This window comes from Piliocolobus tephrosceles, chromosome 6 (genome assembly GCF_002776525.5).
Source record: "Piliocolobus tephrosceles isolate RC106 chromosome 6, ASM277652v3, whole genome shotgun sequence".
NCBI classification, from domain to species: domain Eukaryota; kingdom Metazoa; phylum Chordata; class Mammalia; order Primates; family Cercopithecidae; genus Piliocolobus; species Piliocolobus tephrosceles.
The window spans coordinates 15,054,777-15,075,839 of NC_045439.1; the positions used below are offsets into that span (position 1 = coordinate 15,054,777).

The following is a 21,063-nucleotide window of genomic DNA, read 5'->3' on the forward strand; positions in this document are numbered from 1 at the left end:
CAGGGTCTCACTCTCTCACCGACGCTGGAGTGCAGCGGTGCGACCATAGCTCATTGTAACCTCAAACTCCTGGGCTCAAGCGATCCTCCTGCCCCAGTCTACCAAGTAGCTAGGAGTACAGGTGCGCACCACCGTGCCCAGCTAATTATTTTTGAATTTTTTGTAGAGATGGGGTCTCACTGTGCTGGCCAGGCTACTCGAACTCCTGGGCTCAAGCAGTCCTCCTGCCTTGGCCTCCCAAGGTGTTGGGGTTACAGGCGTGAACCCCCATGCCAGCCAGTGTTGGTCTTACAAGCTCAGGGTTCAGCTGTTGGCCAGGGGTGGAGCAAACGGGCTGAGGACTTGGTGATGTGCTGAACGCCCAAACCTCTTGGGAGGCAGGTTTGGTTTCTGTAAGCTGTTAGAGTGCCAGTTGGACTTGTTTTCCTTTCTTTTCTCTCCTTTTTGTTGTCAGAAGAAATGCTGTCCAGGCATATCAGATAGCAGCGAGGAACTGTGGGACTCAGATCTGTGCCCATATCAAAAGACTGAGAGATGAATGGGAGGGAGCTTAACCTTTACTGAATGCCCTTGCTGGGGACTTCAGAACCTCGTCGTATTTCACTGTTACTTCGGTATTATAAAGAAGAAATTACCGTCTCCATTCTACAGATCAGGAAACCAAGGCTCATGGAGCAAGATCAGGAAATAGCCTCAGAAAGCTGCAGGGTTTCTTCATCACTGGCTGCTTGGAGAAGCTTCTTTCTAAAAGCCAGGCTTTCTAGAATCATATAGGGAGGTGACTTGCTGCAGGTGGACCTGCTGCCCTATAAAGGCGGGCAGGGCCAGTCAGGATCTGCACCCGCAGTGGGGCGGGTGGTGCTGCATGTGGTGTGCCCCCAGCTGGGAGTGTGGGCTCCCGTGATAACCAGGCTTCACACCAGCCTGGAGCCCGGAGGAAGGGACTGGGTTGCTTCAGGCACCTCTGAAACTTCCGGGGTTGGGCGGAGGGTGGAACAGGGAGCAGCTGGCCTCAGACTTCACCCTTCACCCCAGAGTGGCAGGAAGCAGAGATTCAGGGCTAATTGCAGGGGTTGCGGAGGGTGAAAGGTGGGTTTGATGTAATTAGCAGAGTTGGAGTTCAGCCAGGGCAAGGAGATGGAGCGAAAGTGTATGTGTGTGTGTGTGAGAGTAAGTGTGTGTGTGTACACAGTCTTTCTGTTCTCTGAGGGTTCTTTCTCTAGGACTTGAGTCAAGACCTTGATTTGCTGGGGCTTCCCGCCTATCCCGGGAGTGGCCACCCTGTTCTCTGCCTTTGCAGGAAGGAGGTTTGGCTCAGGAGTCTTGCTTACGCTCCTGGTGTTGGGGGTGTCACCCAGGCCCCTTGATTGACCCCTTGCCTGGGCCTGTTGGGCACAGCACTGAGCCCAGATTCTCAGAACGTGCAGCCTCAAAGGGTCTCCTCAGAGACCTTCCCACTTCCTGACTTTGACACATTGGGACGTCCCCCAGGTCCCTCTCCCTCCCCAATGGTGTTTGTTCCAGAATCATGTTTCTGATACAGGTTATCTTACCATGTCAAGTATTGACTTTTTCACCGTTTGCTCAAGTTTTTTTCTTTCTTTCTTCTTTTTTTGGAGATAGGGTCTTGCTCTGTGTAACCCAGGCTGGAGTGCAATGGTGTGATCACGGCTCATTGCAGCCTCGACCTTGATCTGCCAGGCTCAAGCAATCCTCCTGCTTCAGCCCCCAGAGTAGCTGGGACTACAAGCATGCACCACCACTTCTGGCTAATTTATGTTTCTGATTTTTTGTAGACATGGAGTCTCCCTGTGTTGCCCAGGCTGGTCTCGAACTCCTGAAGTTGTGTCTTAATTCATGGCCATTTATTTACAGAGCCGTGTGTTTATGAGCCCATCTTTGGAGCACAAAGTAAGCAACAAAGCTTCTGGGAGTGGAAGCTGAGTGATCCCCTGATCAGAGGGCAAGGAGTCTGAATTTGTGCTTCCAGAAAAATTATGGCTGAAACGATGAATGTTAAGCTTGCAGAAGCCAAGAGTGAGCAGTGTCGGTGTTCCTGGTGCTTGTCGGGCTCATTCTTAGTTAGGTCTCGTTCAGTTCTGATTGAAAGTGGCGCTTGTGGGTGATGTTGTGGGATTCAAGTGATGCGAGCGTGAATGAAGGTTGGAAACACAGCTTACTTTATGGACATACCCTAAACGCCAGAGTGGGAGGAGGTGGCAGGAGGGACCAGTTCCTTTTGTGACAGAAAGGAGAGGAATGGATTTCTCAAGTCGTTAAAAAGAAAAAACAGAGGTTTCTCCTTTGCCTTGGGTTTGGTGTTAAATGCCAGGATCAGCATGTTTGATGTTCTCACTGGTTTGTCAGAAGGAGTTTCTGAAGAAGAACTTGCCCAGGCAGGCTCTGCCTCTCCATGAAGCCGGCTGCGTGGCTCCCCTCCAGGGCCCATAACAGTTTTTGTTATTCAGCTGTTCTTCTGGGAATGGCAGAGATTCTCTTCTGCTTCGCCTTGGCATCCAGGGCCCCTTGGTCCTTTGCGATATAATTGTTGCGATGTAATTGTAGCCTTATTTTTCTAGTAATGAGAGGAATGTTGAAGGAAAGAGGATGAGGAAGTGCTGGTCTTAAATTGGTGGTTTCAGCCAGGACTGTAGAAGTTGAAGGGGCCACACTCCGTACCCCCAGTTCTGAGTTGGTGGTGTTTAGTGGGGAGGCAGAGGTTTCAGATACAGAGTCAAGGCTGCCAGGTTCCACTGTGAGGGTTCTGTTGGTTTGGGATTGGGTTTCGGGGAGGTTAAGTGTTGAGGGGTGGTATTCTACACGTAGGGGCGTTCTGTAGGGGAAGAGACGGGCACACTGCAGCTCCAGGGAGAAGCCTCCTGTTGCTTCCTTTAGCTGCAGCTGGGCAAGCCTGGCCTGGGGTCTGGTGGCCTGGGGAGGGAGCAGGCAGGTTTGCCTTCTCGGCTGGGGGACGAGGTGGTTAGCCACTGCTTGGTGGAAGTGGGTGAGCCAGCTTTGGGGGGTGACTTCTTTGGTTACCTGAAGGCCAGGAAAGTGAAGCCAGAGAGCAAGGTGGGATGGGAGGTGGGAAGGCAGGAATGGCGAGGGCTCTGCCACTGTGTCAGCTTGGGTCCCTGAACTCTTTCCCTGGTCCACAAGCTTGTGTTCGCTGTTCCCAGCAGTGTGACTTAGGGTCCAACCTCACCTGTAGAGCAGGGGTAAAAATAACCTTATAGGTGGTTGTGAGGCTCAAATGAGGTCATGAAACGTTTCCTGAGTCAGTGAATAATAACAGTGACAGCTCTGGGTCCCAGCCTGAATCTGCAGGGGACGCACTTGTTTACCTGTATTCTGCAGGCAGAGGGGGCAGTTACTTGCAGATAGGGGACTCGGGAGGCAGGAGACACAAATTCAAATAGAAATGGAAAAACAACCATGAGCCTCACCATCCTTAGAGGCACAAGGTCGAATGGCGGGTTCCTTTGAGCGCATCCCTCAGATTTGTGGCCTTGGGTAAGTTACTTCATCTCTGAGAGTCTTCCTTGTTTGAAAAGTGGAGATATTAATAGTGCCAGCCTGGGAGGGTTGTAGGAGGAGTTCTATGAGGGCCTTGTACTCAGGGGACACGTGGGTGGGAGGGAGGATGCCCACCCCTCTGGCAGAGGGGTGGGGGCAGTCCTCCCACTCCAAGCCCCCTCCCCTGGCTGCTCTGCGTTCATCTGTCACTGAGCAGATTATCCAAGGTCCCCTCCCGGAGTAATGCGCTCTGATTCATTTGGATTAGTCTCACGCGTGTGCACGTGTGCCTGTCTCTAGCCCTGCACGTTTTTCTCCTGTATGATCGTTTTATTTTAAGCTGAGTGACTTACACATATTATCTCATCAAAGGAAGCCTCACGATTTTATCCCTCACCAGCAATAGAATTCCTTAAAAGCAGGCACTCAGTCTTTTTGTTTGTCTGTCACCGCACCAGCATGGAAATGTATCTGCCGTCAGTCAGCATGTGTTAATGACAAGATACATAATGATCGAGGCCACCATTCAGTGGAGTAAATAATTGAGAGAATAAGTCATTACAATCAGGGAACACGGTGTCGCACCAGGCCTGGACTGGGGGTCCTGTCTCTAGGTTAAAATGACCCTGCAAAGGCCCCCCGACCTGCTGCCCTTTCTAGACTGTTGAGTAATTAGAGGATGGGGCCTGTCTTGTTCCTCTGTGTCCCTGACACATGGCAGGGACCCAGGCCCTGACTGTTTAGGGGGCAAACGGGGGTAAACCGGTATGGAGGTGCAATGCAGTGAGGGGGCTGGGCTGGAGCTTAGGGCTCCCCCACTGTTTTCACGCAGACCTGTAGGCTTTTCATGTGGTGTTTGCTTTGTTGATGGAAATGCCATATGTCAGGTACCGGGAGGGAGGCTCAGTCCCTGAGGGGTGGAAATTAAATTGATTGTTTTCAACTTTGTCTAGCCAGCTTGGCTCCCCTGAGCGTTCTAAGGTTTAGGCTGAATGACTTTAAAATTTTAAGACTAAAATATTTGCCTCCTTTCCAAACCTTAATAACCAAACAGGCTCACCTTCCTGCCCAGCAAGTCAGATTTACATGCCTTTAAAGTGTGAAATTGTGGCTAAGGGACAGAAACTCCCGAGCAGTTTGGCACTTTTTGTGCTCAGTCTGTCTTCTAGCACCCTGTTTTTGGGGTGAGAATTTGTGGCATTATGGAGTAGAGCTTACGAAGTTGATTTCTTTTCTTATATTTTCTTTTTCTTTTTTTGAGACGGAGTCTTGCTCTATCGCCCAGGCTGGAGTGCAGTGGTGTGATCTCGGCTCACTGCAACCTCCGCCTCCCGGGTTCAAGCAATTCTCCTGCCTCAGCCTCCGAAGTAGCTGAAATTACAGGCATGGGCCGCCATGCCCGGCTAATTTTGTATTTTTTAATAGAGATGGGGTTTCACCATGTTGGTCAGGCTGGGAAGTTGAATATTTCAGATGGAAATGGACTAAGTTGCAGAGGCGAGTATCCCATGCTTACATGCCAGAAGAAAGAAGTGGTGGTGGTTTCTGAGAACTCTGGGCTATTTTGCTAACCACCTGGGGCAGTTAATCCAAAACAGGTTGTCCAGACCTTCAGAGGAAGCCAGATGGGGGCTGAGGTGTGGGCCATCTGGGACGGCGCTTCTGTCTGTACCCCTTCTCCTACCTTACCCTTGTTTCTTCCTTTGGGAGGTAGAATTCGCTCAAGTTGCATCTACCTCATCTGCCCCTCTGCCTGCAGGGCTGGGGGGTTAGGGGGTGTGGGGGGCTCCCATCCTACTTACAGGCAGAACAGCTGGCACCTGGATCTGTCATCTCCCAGCTCAGCCTCTCCCAGGGCGGCTCCTCTTGTCCTCCAGGGCCACCCTGACACTGGTGTGACCTGGGGCAAGTGGCCCAAACCCTCCCAGCCTGTTCCTCCTTTGTCAGATGGGGGTGATGACTGCACTCCCCTCCCTGGGTTGCAGCGATTCCGAGAGAGCCAGTGAGCGACTGGTACCTGGGAAATGCCCAGCCCGGTGCCCATGGGCCGTTTCCAGGAGCGGGCTCTGGTACTGTCTCTCCCTCTCCTGCTCCCTCACACGTCTCGCCCTTGCAGTTTCTCCTGCCCCAACACCTTTCCTTTTTCCCTGTGTGAGGCCTTGAAGACTCTCTGGAATTTAATGTCATTATTGCCGTCATCACACCCCTGGCCCTGACTTGTTTTCTCTGCGTCCCACCCCACATTGCAGACTCATTCAGGGCGGGGACTCCGGCAGCCTCTGCCTCTCCCAGGAAACGCAGTGAGGGGGCTCCGAGTGAGGGGTGCGGTGACAGTGAGGGCCGCAGTGAGAGTGAGGGGCCGCCCTTGCTGGGCTCCCTGGTGCTGCCTCCAAGAACTCCAAAGGGCCAGGTCCTCGGCTGGGCTGGGCTCTAAAATGTTCCTCCTTTTATGCATCGCTGGTATGGAAACCCTGGGTCATTATCGGCTCTGGGTTTAAAAGATGAGGCAAATTGATTTCTAAAGCCAAAGCCACTTTGACAAGCCTTTTGATCTCATTCCTTTTGAACAGAAAGGAATTGGAAATGTGACCAGCTGAAGCCTCTCTCTTTTCTCTTTCCCCTTGAAAAAGTTCTCCTCCTCTAGTCCTAATTGAGGTGTCGTTCCCTGCTCTGGGTGGTTGAAGCCAGCCCCTCGGAGCGTCATGTCCACTGACTCCCACCTCTAGGTTTCTTGGATAGGGATTTGTTGTTGTTGTTGTTTTGTTTTTTTGTTTTGTTTTGTTTTGGCAGGGTTGGGGGTGGCATGTGATAGGAAAGGGTGATCTGAAGCCAGAGTTTATAGAACATGTTAAGTTCTGGGTCTGTTTGAACTCCTCCTAGGTACAGGCTCAGGAAGGGAGAGCTGGAACCACTGGAGGTGGCCATGTTCATGAGAAGGGGTCAGTGGGAGCAGCTGTCATGGTGGCCCTGGGGGCTGCTACCCTGGGGGCCACAGAGGCACCAGAGGGTCAGGAAGAGCCAAATGGAGCCTGGGAGTGAACTCATCAGGTGACTGTGAGATCCAAGTATATGTTCAGATTTAGTTGGAAAGAGTTTAGAAAGTAGCTGGATTGCGTTACTGTGCGACAGAGCAAGACTCCGTCTGCAAAATAAAAGAAAGTAGCTGGAAAGCAGACTTTCAGCTCCAGAGTAGAGTAAAACTTTTAAAAACAAGAAAAAGGAATATAGTACACTCAGGAACATGTAACTTCTGGTCTTTTAGGAAGTTGACTTGTTTTAGAAATCTTCTGACTTTTTTTTTTTTTTTTTTTTCTTTTTGAGACAGAGTCTTGGTCTGTCACCCAGGCTGGAGTACAGTGGCATGATCTCAGCTCACCACAGCCTCTGCCTCCTGGGATCAAGCGATTCTCCTGCCTCAGCCTCCAGAGTAGCTGGGATTGGGATTACAGGCACCCGCCACCACGCCCAGCTAATTTTCGTATTTTTAGTAGAGACAGGGTTTCACCATGTTGGCCAGGCTGGTCTCAAACTCCTGACCTCAAGTGATCTGCCCGCCTCGGCCTCCCAAAGTGCTGGGATTGCAAGTGTGAGCCACTGTTCCCGGCCTACTTCTGACTTTTAAAAAGCAAGCAACACAGGGAGTTATTTGTGGAAGGGGTACAGAATTTCAGTTCTGCAAGATGAGAAGAGTTCTAGAAATGGATGGTGGGGATGGTTGTACAACAGCATAAATGTATTTAATGCCGCTGAACTGTACACTTAAAACTTAACCGTTTTAAGCTTTTTTATTTTCTTTTTTAGGTTATGCATATTTTACCACAATTAAAACCGGGCAGCCAGTGGGGGGTTTTTTTTGTTTGTTTGTTTTTTGTTTTTTCTTCAGGAAGAGAGTTTGTACTGTGAGGATGATGGTTCTGCATTCCCTGGGTCCAGCATGAGGCTCAGCACACAGGTGCCAGTGAATGGGCAAGCTCCTCAGGCTTCTAGAACATTCTGGTTTGTGGCTGCCATTGTGTTAAGTGCTTGGTGTTGAAGGCAGTCGGTGTCGGGACTGATGCTAAGAATCCTTACTTCCTTCCCATTTCAGTCTTCACCTTCACTAGGTGGCATTTATTCCCATCTCAAAGATGAGGAGACGGAAGTTCAGAGAAACCAAGGACCCTGGGAACCTTGTCCCAGAGCCCAAGACCTTGAAACAAGGAAGCAGCGAGCCTGAGGACCGAATCCACGTTCTTCCTTTCCGGAGACTCCTGTCCTCTGCTCTCTTTCTGATAGGTGGTGGGAGACCAAGTAAAGGAAGTGTAGGGTGTTTCCACCCCATTCTCTGGGCTTTGGAATGTGGTGTTTGGGTTTTTTTTTTTTTGTAACTCCCTTAGGCTCTGGGAATCCTGTAATAGAATGGGTCCAGCCACTGGCTTTTCGCATGTGTACCTGGAAGGTGACTTTGGTATGGCCACGGACCACTGGGAGGATGCAGTGGGCTGGCCATGGGCTTTGCCTCCTGGTGACCCACAGCACTGACTTGGAACCGTTAGTCAGAAAACCCAGAGGCTGGACGGTTGAGGGTTCTGTGGCAGCCTGTGTGTCACCGCCCCAGTGTTCTCTGTGATGGGAGGCTTTAATGAACAGAAGTGCCTCTGAGATGCCAGCTTGGTTTTTCTTCATTTAGCACAGAGCACGGGGTATGCTTTCGGTGTTGCACTGGGCGAGAAGAGTCCCCACAGTCTCTAGTCTGATAACGAGATGGAGATGCCAAAAGCATAAATTAAGCGGATGGAGGGTATGTGCCAGACGCTGTGCTCAAATCTGTGTCAAGGAACAGAATCGGAAACTACTAAGAATGTGTGTGATCGTCATCATAAGGGGTTTGGAACCCCAGCCCAGCCCTGAAAGTAGCAACTTGCTTTCCCACTGAGGACTTGAGCAGGACTTGTCAGCATTTCTTATATTTTCTCTCTTTTTAAAATCCTTTTTCTTTTTCATTTTTAAGAAAAAGCTTTTCTCTTTTTTTCTTTCATTCTTTTTCTTTTTTCTTTTTTGTATTTTTTAAAATAGAGCCAGGGTCTTGCTGTGTTGTCCAGGCTAGTCTCAAACTCCTGGGCTCAAGTGATCCTCCTGCCTCGGCCTCCCAAAGTGCTGGGATTACAGGTGTGAGCCACCACACCCGGCCAAAAACCTTTTTTCACTTGGAGTCAGCATAGGGCTTTTTCCACATCAAGGCAATTCCTCTTAAGTGCCAGCAGCCAAGGTACTCCTATTGATGATGGATAGTCCTAGGATAGCAAGGCTTTTTAGAAGCTCACGCTTAAATCAAGCAGGACTAAACTGTCAGACACAGAAGCATCCCTTTCTAGTTCAAACCTTTAGCGTCAGTGACCTTGACTTTGAACTTGGAATCACATCTTCAAGAGCAGTTGTTGACTTTCCCCTGGGAAAGCCGGGAAGGGCAGGAGGAGGACGGAGCAGAGGTCAGCCCCCACGACCCTCTCTTCTCTTCTAACGTTTGGATTCCGAGGAAGCCTGGATGGAGCCATTTTCCCTCCTCACCGTACCTGTCCCTCCCTGGTTTGTAAACTACCCCGACTCCACTTGACCAGTAGCTGCTGAGGCCTTAAGGGCCAGGCAGGCCTTCAGATGAACTAATTGGCTCCTCATTCAGGTGGGGGCCAGGAGTGTCTCTGTGTACTTCAGTTTCACTTGAACCTCATGTTGGGCTGGCATGCAGACTGATATTCTGACAGGCTGAGCAGAATTAGGACCCTCGGTGCTTTATTTTCTGTCTTTTGTTTTTGTGACGTGATTGATAGGGGTCTGAAGAAGGCAGAGACTCATGCACCATCCTGCCACCTCAGCACATCCAGGTGCTTCAGGGTTCCCTGCAGAGCCTGTGGCCCTTCCCTGGGAAGGGAATCTGTGGCTTTTGTGGGGACAGCTGAGGGCTATTAATACCCAAGGAAGTCCTTTCCACCAGCCCCAAAGGGAGGAGTTCACATCCCTCGCTGCAAGTGTGCTTGAGTTACGGCCCACTGTTAGAGCGGATCTCGGTCTGTGTTTGGTTGCAACATCATGTGTTTGAGTATTTCGATCCTTTTTAAGTCATTTTCTGTGTTTTGCAAGTGACTGACAGCTCGCTGTGTTTCTTGTTTATACATCAGTTTGAGAGCTTACTGTGAGCGTCTGAGTTAAGCCCTGGGCAGCAGACGCGGTCACCGTCTGCTCAAGGCTGCTATAGCTCAGGTCACCCAGGAAGAGAGGGATCTAACGTTGCTATGGCAGACACCTTAGCCCTGGACGTTTCCAGAACAGGCGCTATCTGGTACCTGCCTGGGCCTCTGAGTGCCTGAGGCCTGGAGGCTGTAGCATCCGCGTCAAGAATGTTGGGAAGCTGGGCTGAGGCAGCCTAGAGCCACGAGGCCCAGTCCCCTCATTTTACATGGGAGGTGGAGTCGGGGGTGGCTGAGGCCACATGGTGAGTTAATAGCAGAGCTGGAGCTCGCTCCTGTGTGACAGATGACAGAAATCTGGTCATACATTGGTTGGGGCCCTTTCCACCCTGGCTGTCTCCCACTTGCTGGCCGCGGCACAGTGGGGATATCCCCGGGGCGTGTGTTTAGACTAACGGTGACTCTAAGGGGAGTGGTTTCAGAGCAAGTCCTGATGGTGTGTGGCTTTGCTCAGCAGTGGAATGTTCAAGCTTGCAGGGACCTGAATCCCCAGCCGCAAGGCAGAACGAATGGGGAGCCCTTAAAATGCATTGTCTGGACCCCACCCCTTGCAGAGTGAGGGTTTCTGATTTAACTGGCCCAAGTGGGCTTGGCTGTCAGTATTATTTAAAAGCCGTTGTCTTAGATGATTCTGATGTGCGGCCAGGGTTGGGCACTGCTGATCCTGTCCAAGCTGCTCCTCATTTAGCCAACAAGAAAACTGAAACATGGGCCATGAAGTGGTTTTTGTCCATGCCATCAGCATCTCGGCTCTTGTCTCTCAGGGTGCTGCCTTCCCTCCTTTCCTTGTTTCCCTGTCAGGCATCAGCCAGGAATCTTCCTGCGGCTGCATAAAGCCTTGTGGAAAGTCCCTGGAGTGGCGACAGCTGGCCTGTGCACTTCTTGTGGTCAGAGCGACTGGAGGGGGCCTGTCTAGTCTGCCTCCTAGTGCCTTTGTCCAGGGCCTAACCTAGCAGGCAAGAGAGTTCAAGGTTTGTCAGTTTCCATCTGGCTTTGGAAATCTGGGGGCAACAGAAAGCTCTATAGGCGGCAACTGTCATTGCCTTCCTGGGAGCAGTTCTGTCTATATCGTGTGTGGTTCCTGCCACACACGCTGCAGAGGTGGCTTGGCCTTTGGAATAAGACGCAGCGGAGTGTAATCGTCATCTGAGCCAATTCGCCAAACCTCCATGGCCCGGACGTTGGCACTCTCCATGACAACCCATAGGTTGTGGGAGCAGGGCTGAGAGGTTCAGTAACACAGCTCAGCCCCTTGAAACTGACTGTCAGTTCTGCAAAGGAGTTAAATTATCTTTGCGTAAACATTGTGTGTTTAGAGCCCCGTGGTTGGTTTTCTTTTCCCAGAACAAGTCCTTGCGTTAGGCTGTGCATTTTGGATGTGGACAGTTGCGCCAAAAGCTGATTCCACTTTGGGCGAGTCACTCTGCATTTTTATGCCTCGTTTTCCGCATTCATGAAGTGGGAATCGCAACAAGGTTAGACTGAGCGTAAATATGTTAATGTATTTAAAATACTTAGAATGGTGCTGGGCGCTTAGTGCACAAATATTAACCATTATCACCACTGTTGCATTTCATCACAGAGGATGCCCAGTACTACCTCGTTGTGGTGGGTCCTGGCTCCCTTCTCTGGCAGAGACGGCTTAGTTGGTCCCAAGCCCCTAAAGTGGGGTTAGCCTGGGTCATAGCCCGTGAACGCAGAGCCCAGGGTTGTTCTGGCCCTGGGCATGAGGAGAAAGTGTGCTGGCCTCTAAGATGGAATCCACAAGGCTTCCCTCCCATTTGAACAATCACGCCCAACACTGGGCTCGGGCATGGTGGAAAGTCTAAAAGGAGCAGAAAACACACAGATTAGCCCGAGCAATGGAGACTGTCAGCTTCTAGAGCAGGGTCGCACATAGGGGTGGCAAATGAGCTGTGGCCACCGTGGCAGGTGTGTGGGTGTGTGGCATGCGCAGATGTGCACAGGCCCTGTTGGTTCTACCATTGGTCTGCTCTACTATTTATTTATTTAGAGATGGAGTTTCACTCTTGTTGCGCAGGCTGGATTGCAATGGTGTGATCTTGGCTCACTGCAACCTCTGCCTTCTGGGTTTGAGTGATTCTCCTGCCTCAACCTCCCAAGTAGCTGGGATTACAGGCGCCCACCACCATGCCCAGCTAGTTTTTTTTTTTTTTTTTTTGTATTTTTAGTAGAGACAGGGTTTCACCATGTTGGCCAGGCTGGTCTCGAACTCCTGTCCTCAAGTGATCCACCCACCTCAGCCTCCTAAAGTGCTGAGATTACAAGCATGAGCCACTGCGCCCGGCCTGCTCTACTTTTTAAATTGTTGGCTCATCATAGAAAGAACTCAGTTATCACAGGATCTATAAAGAGTATGAAGTAGATGGTTCAGGAATTACTGTCCCCATTTTACAGGTAGGTAATGAGGCCCTGGAATGTTAACTGGCCTGCTCAGGGTCACACATAGCTAGTGAGTGTCAGACCTGAAATTGGAATACAGGCCCTTCTACTCCTGGCCCAATGTTTTTCTCTGTACTATATGGCCTCTGATATAAAAATGCATGTGGACAGTTCTAGGAGGTGGAGATGTGTCATAGGCAGCAAGCCCTGTGCCCCACCCAGGACAAAAGCAGGCTTTTATTTTTAATTAATTAATTTTTTTTTTTTTAGAGGCAGGGTCTTGCTATCTTGCCCAGGCTGGTCTCTAACTCCTGGTTTCAAGCAGTCCTCCCACCTTGGCCTCCCAAAGTGCTAGGATTGCAGGCATGAGCTGCCATGCCTGGTCAAAAGCAGGCTTTTAAAAGCCTGGAATATCTAGCCCCCTGTTTAGCACACCCTGGACTACTTAAGAGGGGCAACCAGCTTTTGGTGTCCGAGTTTGGCCTTGCTTCCCACCTTGTGACCTGAGGCCCTTCTCCAAGCACAGGTTTTCTGTGGGCCAAGTGGGCCTGGAAACCCCCACCTCCCAGGGCTGGGCAAGCTGCAAAACATCTGGCACTGTGTTAGTTCCTCCTCTGGGAACTTTCTCACTGAGGCTGCAGGAGGTTCCCGCCTTCGTAATATGCGTCAGGGTGCTGCTCTGTGTCAGAACTGAGGCCTGATGGAGTGGGGATGGTGGGGAGTGCAGCCATGAAGGCATTTCTTGTGCTAAAGTTGCTTTGGGGTAAAAGAACCCTGGGTCTGGGGTAGAGATGGAAAGGCGTGTTGGGGCCCTGGCTGCGGTTGGCTGGCATTCAATGGTAGACTTCTTAGGTAAAACTTTTGGCCAGTGGACGACACTTTCCACGTGGGCTCTGTGTGCTTTGGGGTCTTGCAGACCTGCACATCCAAATCTCAAAGCAAAACCGCCTGAGTGTGCTGTGTCCTGGTGGACCTTGTCTGTCTTAGAAAAGGATTGGTAGTGCTGGTCTCACCGTGTGGCTCACTAGAAAAGCCTTCCAGGGATCTAAGGGATCACACTGCATTTCTTCATGGGGAGAATGTGCTTTGGAAGGAAAAAGTTTGTCGTCTTTAGAGGATAGGAACTGGAGTATCCTTTGCCGCTGGGTGGATGGTGCCCTAAGAACCACCCCCGTGCTGTGGATTTGAGAATCAGGGTTTGGGGTATCACCAGTGGACCTCATGCACCCTTGGGGCTGTCTGTGGCCAGGAAGGGAGTGCGGGAGGACTCCAGGGTCCAGAGTCCAGCAGCACACTGGGCTTGTTGGCAGCACAGTGACAAGCCTGGTTCCCCAGCTGGCCCTGCACCATGGAGCAGCCACAAGTGTAGGAGAGAGCAGCGGATGGGCGTCCCTGGTGTGCAGTTGAGGGTAGGCTGGCCACCCTTTCCTCCTGGTGCCAGTGTGTAGTGTGCAGCGCAATAGTGAAGGTCATAGTCTTTCCACCTGAGAATTTTTGGTTTGTTGTTGTTGTTGTTATTATTATTATTTTTTAAGAGATGGGGGTCTTTGCTATGTTGATCAGGCTGGTCTCGAACTCCTAGCCTGAAACGATCCTCCCACCTCAGCCTCCCAAAGTGTTAGGACTACAGGTGTGAGCCACCGTGCCCGGCCTCCACCTAAGAATTTTTGGGTGATCTTCATGGCTTGGATGTTGATGCATTGGCTTTTTCACTTCGGTCTATGTGGATGCACCAGTCCTCTTGGTACCCAGGTGTGGTACCCTGGGAACATCTTCCCAGGATGCACCAGTGTGCTGTGGTACCCAGGTGTGGCACTCCAGAAGGCCGTGCCCTCACACTGCCTGCAGAATGGGCCTTTATAGTAGAAACAGAGGGAGGCTGCTTTCTGCTGGTGTCACAGCAACACCCATTACTGGAAAAGTTTACATGCAGATAAATTTGTTTTCATCTCACGGTGAGAAAGAAGCCTCTCCCTTCTGGGGCTATCACCTTCCAGTGCTAGGTCCTCTTCGTTGGAGACCCCCTCCCTGTCACAGCACAATGCGGGCCATAAAATGGTTTATGACCTGCAGGAGTGCTTATGTCTTTTCTCAGTGCTTCCTTTCCCCAGGAATGGGGCTGTTCCCAGGGGTGTCTGGTTTCCCACCGGCCATTCACCCAGCCCCACACTATTAAGCAGCAAGAACTGGTTTTGCAAAGTAAACTGATACCTCTGTGGAGTATCCTCAACCAGCAAGGATGAGGCAGTTTAGTAAGCGCCTGGCGACCTCCGAGGAGCAGTGTCCCTGGCTCCCCACCTTCTCCTCCCGCTTCCTCCTGGCTCCCGGACACCTGAGTGCCCAAGCCGAAAGAGGGAGGGGCTTTCTTGTTCTTGGTGCTGGGGAGGAGGCATTGATCAAAGTAGTGTTGTTTGGTGGAAACAAAGACAGTCTTGCTTGGGGCGTCTGTTCATGGCCCCCTGAGATTCCTGGCTGGACCCCCCATTGCAGCATGGCCAGCCTGGGCTTTGGGCAGTCTCCTTGGGAGATGAGCCTTTCTGTGGAATGGATTGCCGTGGGCACTCCAGGCCTGGCAGAGCCAGAGTGCGAGGGGGTGACTCTCTTACTTTGAGAAGCAGCTCCCCCAGCTCCAAGTCTGTGGATGGTGAGGAGAATAGGGCTCTGTAAGAAAGCTGGAGGCTGCTGTGAGGTAGGAAGACCCTGGGCTGGAAGGTGCTGGGAAGGAGTGCACTGGAGCCCTGGGCTCCTTCAGTAGGATCTGGCTTTAAGAAGAGGCTTTGAGGGAGGCAGGAGCAACCCCAGCCTTGGAGGATGGAGGCAGGGACAGTGACTGACAGGCCCCTGCTTTATGGCCTCCTGGGTCAGTGGGATGAGGGTGACAGCCCAGGGCTTGACAGATTTCCAGGGCCTGTGACACTGGTTGTTAAAGAGGCACAATCAGATGACACCTGTGCCCTGAGAGGCCCTAGTCTTTATGTTGCAGGAGATAAAGCAGAGAATTTTAAAGCGGGTACATGGCCTGGGCTTGGAGTGTTCGCTTGAGTCTGTGCCAAATGTCCAAGAAGACAAGGTCGCCCCTTGAATTTTCTGTAGGAGGCCAGGTAGTCCTTGGGAGCATCTGCGCATGCCTGTACCTATTTCTTGGACTGAGGTCAGATTTAATTTCATCCCCAGCTTTGGTGGTTGTGTATTTCCCCCTCTTCTCTGGGTTGTCTCTGCCTCACCTGCTGGATGGTGTCTGTAGGACCCATGTCCTATAGAACAAAGGGAAACAGGCTGAGCTGGAGAGATGGAACAGCTTTGTTAGGGACCTGACTTTGAAAAACCTTTCAGGGTCTGTTATTCCTGACAAGGCCAGTTTAGAGGCCAGATAAGCTGGGGAAAGATTGTGTTCTCATGTTTTGCATAATCTCCAAGGTGCTGTGTCATGGAGCCCACCACGTTGACAGGGTCCCTAGAAACCACCTGGTCCAGGGAGTGGCAGATAGGTTTAATCTTGAGTTGATTGGTTGTGGCTGCCCAGAGGGCTGTGATGAGAAGGATTATGAAGCCTCTACTTTGAGGTTTGTGGAAAAGAGTGCTTCATCCATTAGTGATGTCTGCTGTGGGGCAGGAGGAGGTGGACAGTAGCGCTCCATGCACAGTGTTTGCTATGTCTCATCTTACAGATGAGAAAACCAAGGCCCAGAGAAATTGTGACTTGTCTCTGTATTTAATGGCAGGTCTGAAACGAAAACCTAAGGCTGCTGAGATCCAACCCAGTGCTCTTTCTACTGCCCTGACATTACAGAATCCATCCTAGTAGAGACACGAGACAAAGTGTGAAACAGTGAAGATAAGATGTTGGACTGGTCGTGATAAAATGGGCTGTTCAGAAAATACACCATGGAAGGCATCAGGAAGGAGGCAGGGAGGTGGGCTCAGACTGGAGAGAGGAGTGAGCTGAGTCTCGCAGGAAAGGGCCGGATTTTTGTTGTTGTTGTTGTTGTTGTTGTTGTTGTTTGAGACAGAGTCTTGCTCTGTTGCCCTGGCTGGCACAATCTTGGCTCACCGCAACCTCTGCCTCCTGGGTTCAAGCGATTTTCCTGCCTCAGCCTCCCAAGTACCTGGAATTACACCATGCCCAGATAATTGTTTGTATTTTTAGTAGAGACGGGGTTTCACCAAGTTGGCCAGAGTGACCTCGAACTCCTGACCTCAAGTGATCCACCCAACTTGGCCTCCCAAAGTGCTGGGACTACAGGCATGAGCCACCGCGCCCAGCCAAAAGGCCCGGTTTGGATGGAAGACAGGTCGGCAGTCCCCTGCAGGGGCCACCTGGGGCAAAAAGTGTTGCTGCCCTCCCCTTGGGTCGAGTTTTAAAGCATTTTTCTTCAGTAGCAGGAGGAGGATGCAACTTCATGGGCATAGAGAATGTAGAGAAGATCACATCCTAAACCCAAAAAATTCCTCCCCAAGTTTGCAAGCTGGTTGGTCATATCTACTGTGTCCACAGTACCCCATCCACGGGTTGTTTGAGATTTGGAGTTTGACCCCCGCGTGGGCATGTTTGAGGGGTCTGGTGGGTCACAGTCTCCTTCAGAGGACAAGCTGGGGGACAGGAGACTCAGACCCCACCAGGAAAGCCCCAGCACTTTTCAGTGCTGCCCACCCACAGGTGCTTCTCTGGGAGCCCCTGAGTGATAGAGGTAACCTTTCCCGTGATGGGACCAGTGGCTGTCAGTGGTTAAACAGAGGGTGGACCAGGGCACACACTGCTTCACAGCCCTGTTTGTGGCTCATTTTTCTTGCAGGAAGGGGCATCAGCTTGGTATTTAGAAGAGTTGCTTAAATTTTTCCACCAGCAATGCTATTACACCGTTACCGGACTGGTGGACCACGTTGTCAGCCTTCAGAGTTCCCATTCTCCTTGGCTGGTGGTTAGTGGTTATAGTCACAGAAAGGAGGACTACAGGGAGGATACAGGGCGTGCAAATCACAAACGCTCCCTGGGGACTGCAGCTTCCACCAGCACAGTTCTCTCTCCGTGGTCTCCCCCGCCCCTTCCCTCTGTCCCTGCTTCTGGGCTGGCCTCCAAACACATACAGAGGCCTTCATTTTAAGAGGCACATAGGGGGAGGAAAAAAAAAAAAAACTTCAGAGCATGTAATTGTGATTATGTAAGAAAATGCCAATATTCTTTAGAGGCGCATTCTGATGGAGAAGTGGCATGACATGATGGTGGAGTTTGCTTTAAAATTCTTTCCCTTTCCAGCAAAGGGAAAAAAGATGGATGGAGCCAATCTTGCTTGTTGTTGAATTGGAGGGTATACAGGGGCTTATTGTACTGTCTGCTTTTGTTAGCATTTGAGGTTTTTCACAATAAAAATGTTTTTAAAGTGTATAGACTTCTAATGACAACTTTTTGGCTTGCATGTAATTTTTGACGCTCTTCTAAAAACAGATTTACCTATTTAGAGATGCGGGCCTGACTCCTCCACCAGCACTTTGTTCTTAGGTCTTTGCTGCCGCCGTCTCCTAGCTAAACACTGGTGTGCTTTATGTAAGGTTTTCTGAAAAGCCACAGTATGTCCAGCCACCCCAGATAGCCGGATCCTATTATTAACAGTTTTACAAAGGTTGTTTGTACTCTTGCATAAATAGTAATGTGAGTTTTGTTTTTACTAGACAAATATTGCTTGAGCATGTATGTGTGAAAACAAATATGAGGAAATGAATGAGGTGGGGGAGGGACCCTGACTGTCTCAGGACCCTGCTCCGGAAGCTGGAAAGGGAGACCCCTGCAAGGAGAAAGGACTTTCAGCGTGGAGGTGGTTCTCACGGTGGGCTTGCCCAGTTCCCAACAGTTTTGTCCCTTCTAATATCCCGTAGTGAGCCTGTATTCAGCCCCCAAACCCTTTGTCTTTAGTAAAATCTTCTCATCCTATTTTCAGGATAGACCCTTTTCCCGGTAACTAAACTTCTTGTGGGCAGACACAGCATTTGTATTTCGCATTGGCTTCAAGCAAACCCAGTGGAAGTGGACAGTGAACGAGACACCCCAGCTGGAGGCCCGGGCCTGGGGTGTGGCTGCCAGGCCTGGCCGTGGAAGTCCATCACTGTGGGCTATTCTGGGAGTGGTACTAACAGCCAGCAAGGAGAATGGGTGCTGGGGCGGAGTGGAAGGAGGCAAGCGGAGACCAGAGTTCCTCCCCCAGGCGGCATGGTCAGCGCCAGTCTTCCACTGGTGTGATCCCCTGGAGGCACGTGAACCAGGCAGCAAACGTGGAGTGAGAAACACCGGAGTAGAAGACCTTGCAACAGCCCACGCGTGGGCCCAGTTCCTAGCTGCCCCGGGTGGCCAAGGCCCCATCCTGTACACGCTGGTGTGGGAGTGTCTGCATTTCAGCCCTTGACCCTGAACCTGACCCTCTGGAGGTGTCCATCTCGATGAGATCCTCTCATTGCAACCTCATCGTCTGCCTCTCAGAGCTGCCTCCCACTGTGGCTTCTTGCCCTGAGGCATGGAAGGCGTTGGTGCCAGGAGCTTGGGGTTTGAGTCAGGTTGGCTTGGGGGCAAGACCCAGCCCTTCCACACATTAGTTGGCGATGCTGGATCGATGCTGGGTCATAGCGCGTCTGTTTGCTTCCTGTCGAGGGACCAGTAACATCAGGGGTTGGAGAAGGGATCAGAACTCTCGTGGACTCCAGCGTGTGACAAGTTTTTACTGTTCTGCTTTTCATCAGCCGCTGGTGGGAGTGCAAATTGGTGTGGTCACTTCGGAAAAACTCTCTGGCACTAATGCCTAAAGTTCTGCATCCACATTCCGTACTGTGGCCCAGCTGATTTCTCTCCTCAGGGTGTCCCGGAGTAACTTCTGCACATGGATGCCGGGGACTTCACAGCCCTTCCGCGCACAATAACAGAAACCTGGAAGCCGCCCAGATGCCCATCAGTGGGAGAAGGGATGAATACACGAAGACACGATCACACAATGGAATATTATACAGCTGTCCAAACAAATTAACTGCAGCATAACTCAGTGATGTAGATGGATTCTGGCAATATCATAAATACCAGTAAAAATAGCATGTTCCCAACGATGACATCCAGCACCATGCCTTTTAAAAATAAAGTTAAAAGCAACTAAAATGACTGTACTCTCTAGGAAAATTTACAGATGCAATAAAACTGTGTAAAAAAGAGCATGGGAATGTGTACTTCTCATTCCGCTTTTGGTGTCTTGGGTGGGAGGAGGCGGCGGTGCGCTGGGGGTGCCATCTGGTTCGCTGTAGGTTATTGTCAAGGCCCCAGCCTTTGTTTCGGCTGGTGGGTGTGCAGGTGGTTATTACATTGTGAAAAGTGACTAAGTGGAAGTGGGCCATGTGCAAACCAAAGATGAGTGTCCCGAGCCAAGGACTGACATGAACAATTAACCCAGTTCGGGGCATGTCAGGCCCAGCGCTCCCCCCCGGCCCTGAGCTGGTTTAGCTGAGGCTGTGATGGCCCGGCATTCACTGGGGGAGGGGGTGGAGTCTGCATTTCCAGTTACTCTTTCTCTTGTCACCCCCTGTCCCTCCAGCTCAGGCCTCCCCACTTCAGGATGCCTGCTGGCTGTAGTGACCTCTGCCAGCTTGTGGCTCTGCACTTCCTCAACTACTGTTTCCTATCTGTGTCACACAATTAGTGCCTTGTTATATATAGCCTCACCCACTAATCATTTCCACATGTGCGTGTGTCTTTTAATGAGATGGTAATCTCCACAGAGCTAGAGGTCATGTTTTATCTCCTCTAATGTGGCAGATTTCTGCCCAGTTCTGTGCCCGCTCTGCTCTTCTTCCTTAATTAAAGAACCCCGAGTCTCCCCTCAGCTAGGCATGGCCATGTGGCTGCATGACATGTATGGAGCACCCTTGCGTGCTCCTGGGAAGCCTTCCTAGAAGGAGGAGGCAGCGTGCCTCCCTTCCCCCTTCCTCCTTCCTGCTACATGTGCTGCAGCGTAGTGGCTGGAGGTCCAGTCCCCACAGAGGGGCAACCAGAGACTGGTCCCTGACACTCGGCACTGGGGAGCTCACATAGCAGCTTTCGGCTGCCTGTCTCCTGAGAAACTTCAATCTTGTGTAAGTCACTATTTTTAAGGCCTTTGTTCCTCACAGATGAACATCATTCTCAGGGGTGCATCTTGTAACTCTCCCCACCTTGGTTCTTAGCACTCCTGGGTGCTTAATGATTATGCTGTGAATCCTGTGGGTTAAAAAAGTCAGAACCATGAAGTGGCACCGAGGGGGACCACCTGCATTTAGCAAGAGATCTGGACTCTCAAGAACTGATGGTGAGTCCCACGATGCGTCCCATGCTTGGGTGACGGGGGTTATCCCTTCACCCCCCTGAACTCCCCTTGCTCGCTGGTTCAGGGAGTGAATGGCCACGCTTGCTGACATCAGAGCTAAGTGGCACAGATCGTCAGCCATTCAGCACTGTCACTCCGGCTCTCCTGTGAGAGAACTGTCATCTTCACGGCAGGCCTCAGTCTGGGAGCTCTGCTATGGAAGAGTAAGCTCATTTCTCAGCCTGCCACACAGGAATGGGTTGAAGGGCTCCCGTGACACCCGTGACCTGTCCCTGGTGACTGATGCTGCCAGCCCTCAGTGGCCACTGCCACCCCCTCCTCCTGAGAAAAGCTCAGGGCAGGCAGTCTGAGGTGGGATGAGCTTGTTTGTTCAGGTGGGGGTGCTTTTTCATGGCTTCTGTTTCTCTTTATTTTTTCTCCTTTCTTCAAGACCAGTGTCTCAGTGGACAGAGGGTGAGAGCCACTAGATGACCTTGGGAGGAGGCAGCATTGCTCGGGTGGGTGTGGAGTGGCCGGTCTGCCCCCCCGGAGCAGTTCTTCACGATGTCCTGGGGCCAGCCCCGCTTTCCCAGGTCTGGGCGGCCGGGGCT

At 51.3% G+C, this 21,063-nt stretch overlaps 1 protein-coding gene and 1 long non-coding RNA gene across 3 annotated transcripts in view; both read left to right on the plus strand.

Annotated features, from left to right (window-relative positions):
• Positions 1 to 21,063, plus strand: part of CCDC88C (coiled-coil domain containing 88C) — a 146,067-nt gene that overhangs the window by 19,223 nt on the left and 105,781 nt on the right. The gene's annotated exons all lie outside the window — the stretch shown is intronic.
• Positions 195 to 19,326, plus strand: LOC116418832. Its single transcript, XR_004228983.1, has 2 exons — positions 195 to 1,089; positions 18,077 to 19,326. It is a non-coding gene; the product is annotated as an uncharacterized LOC116418832 (long non-coding RNA).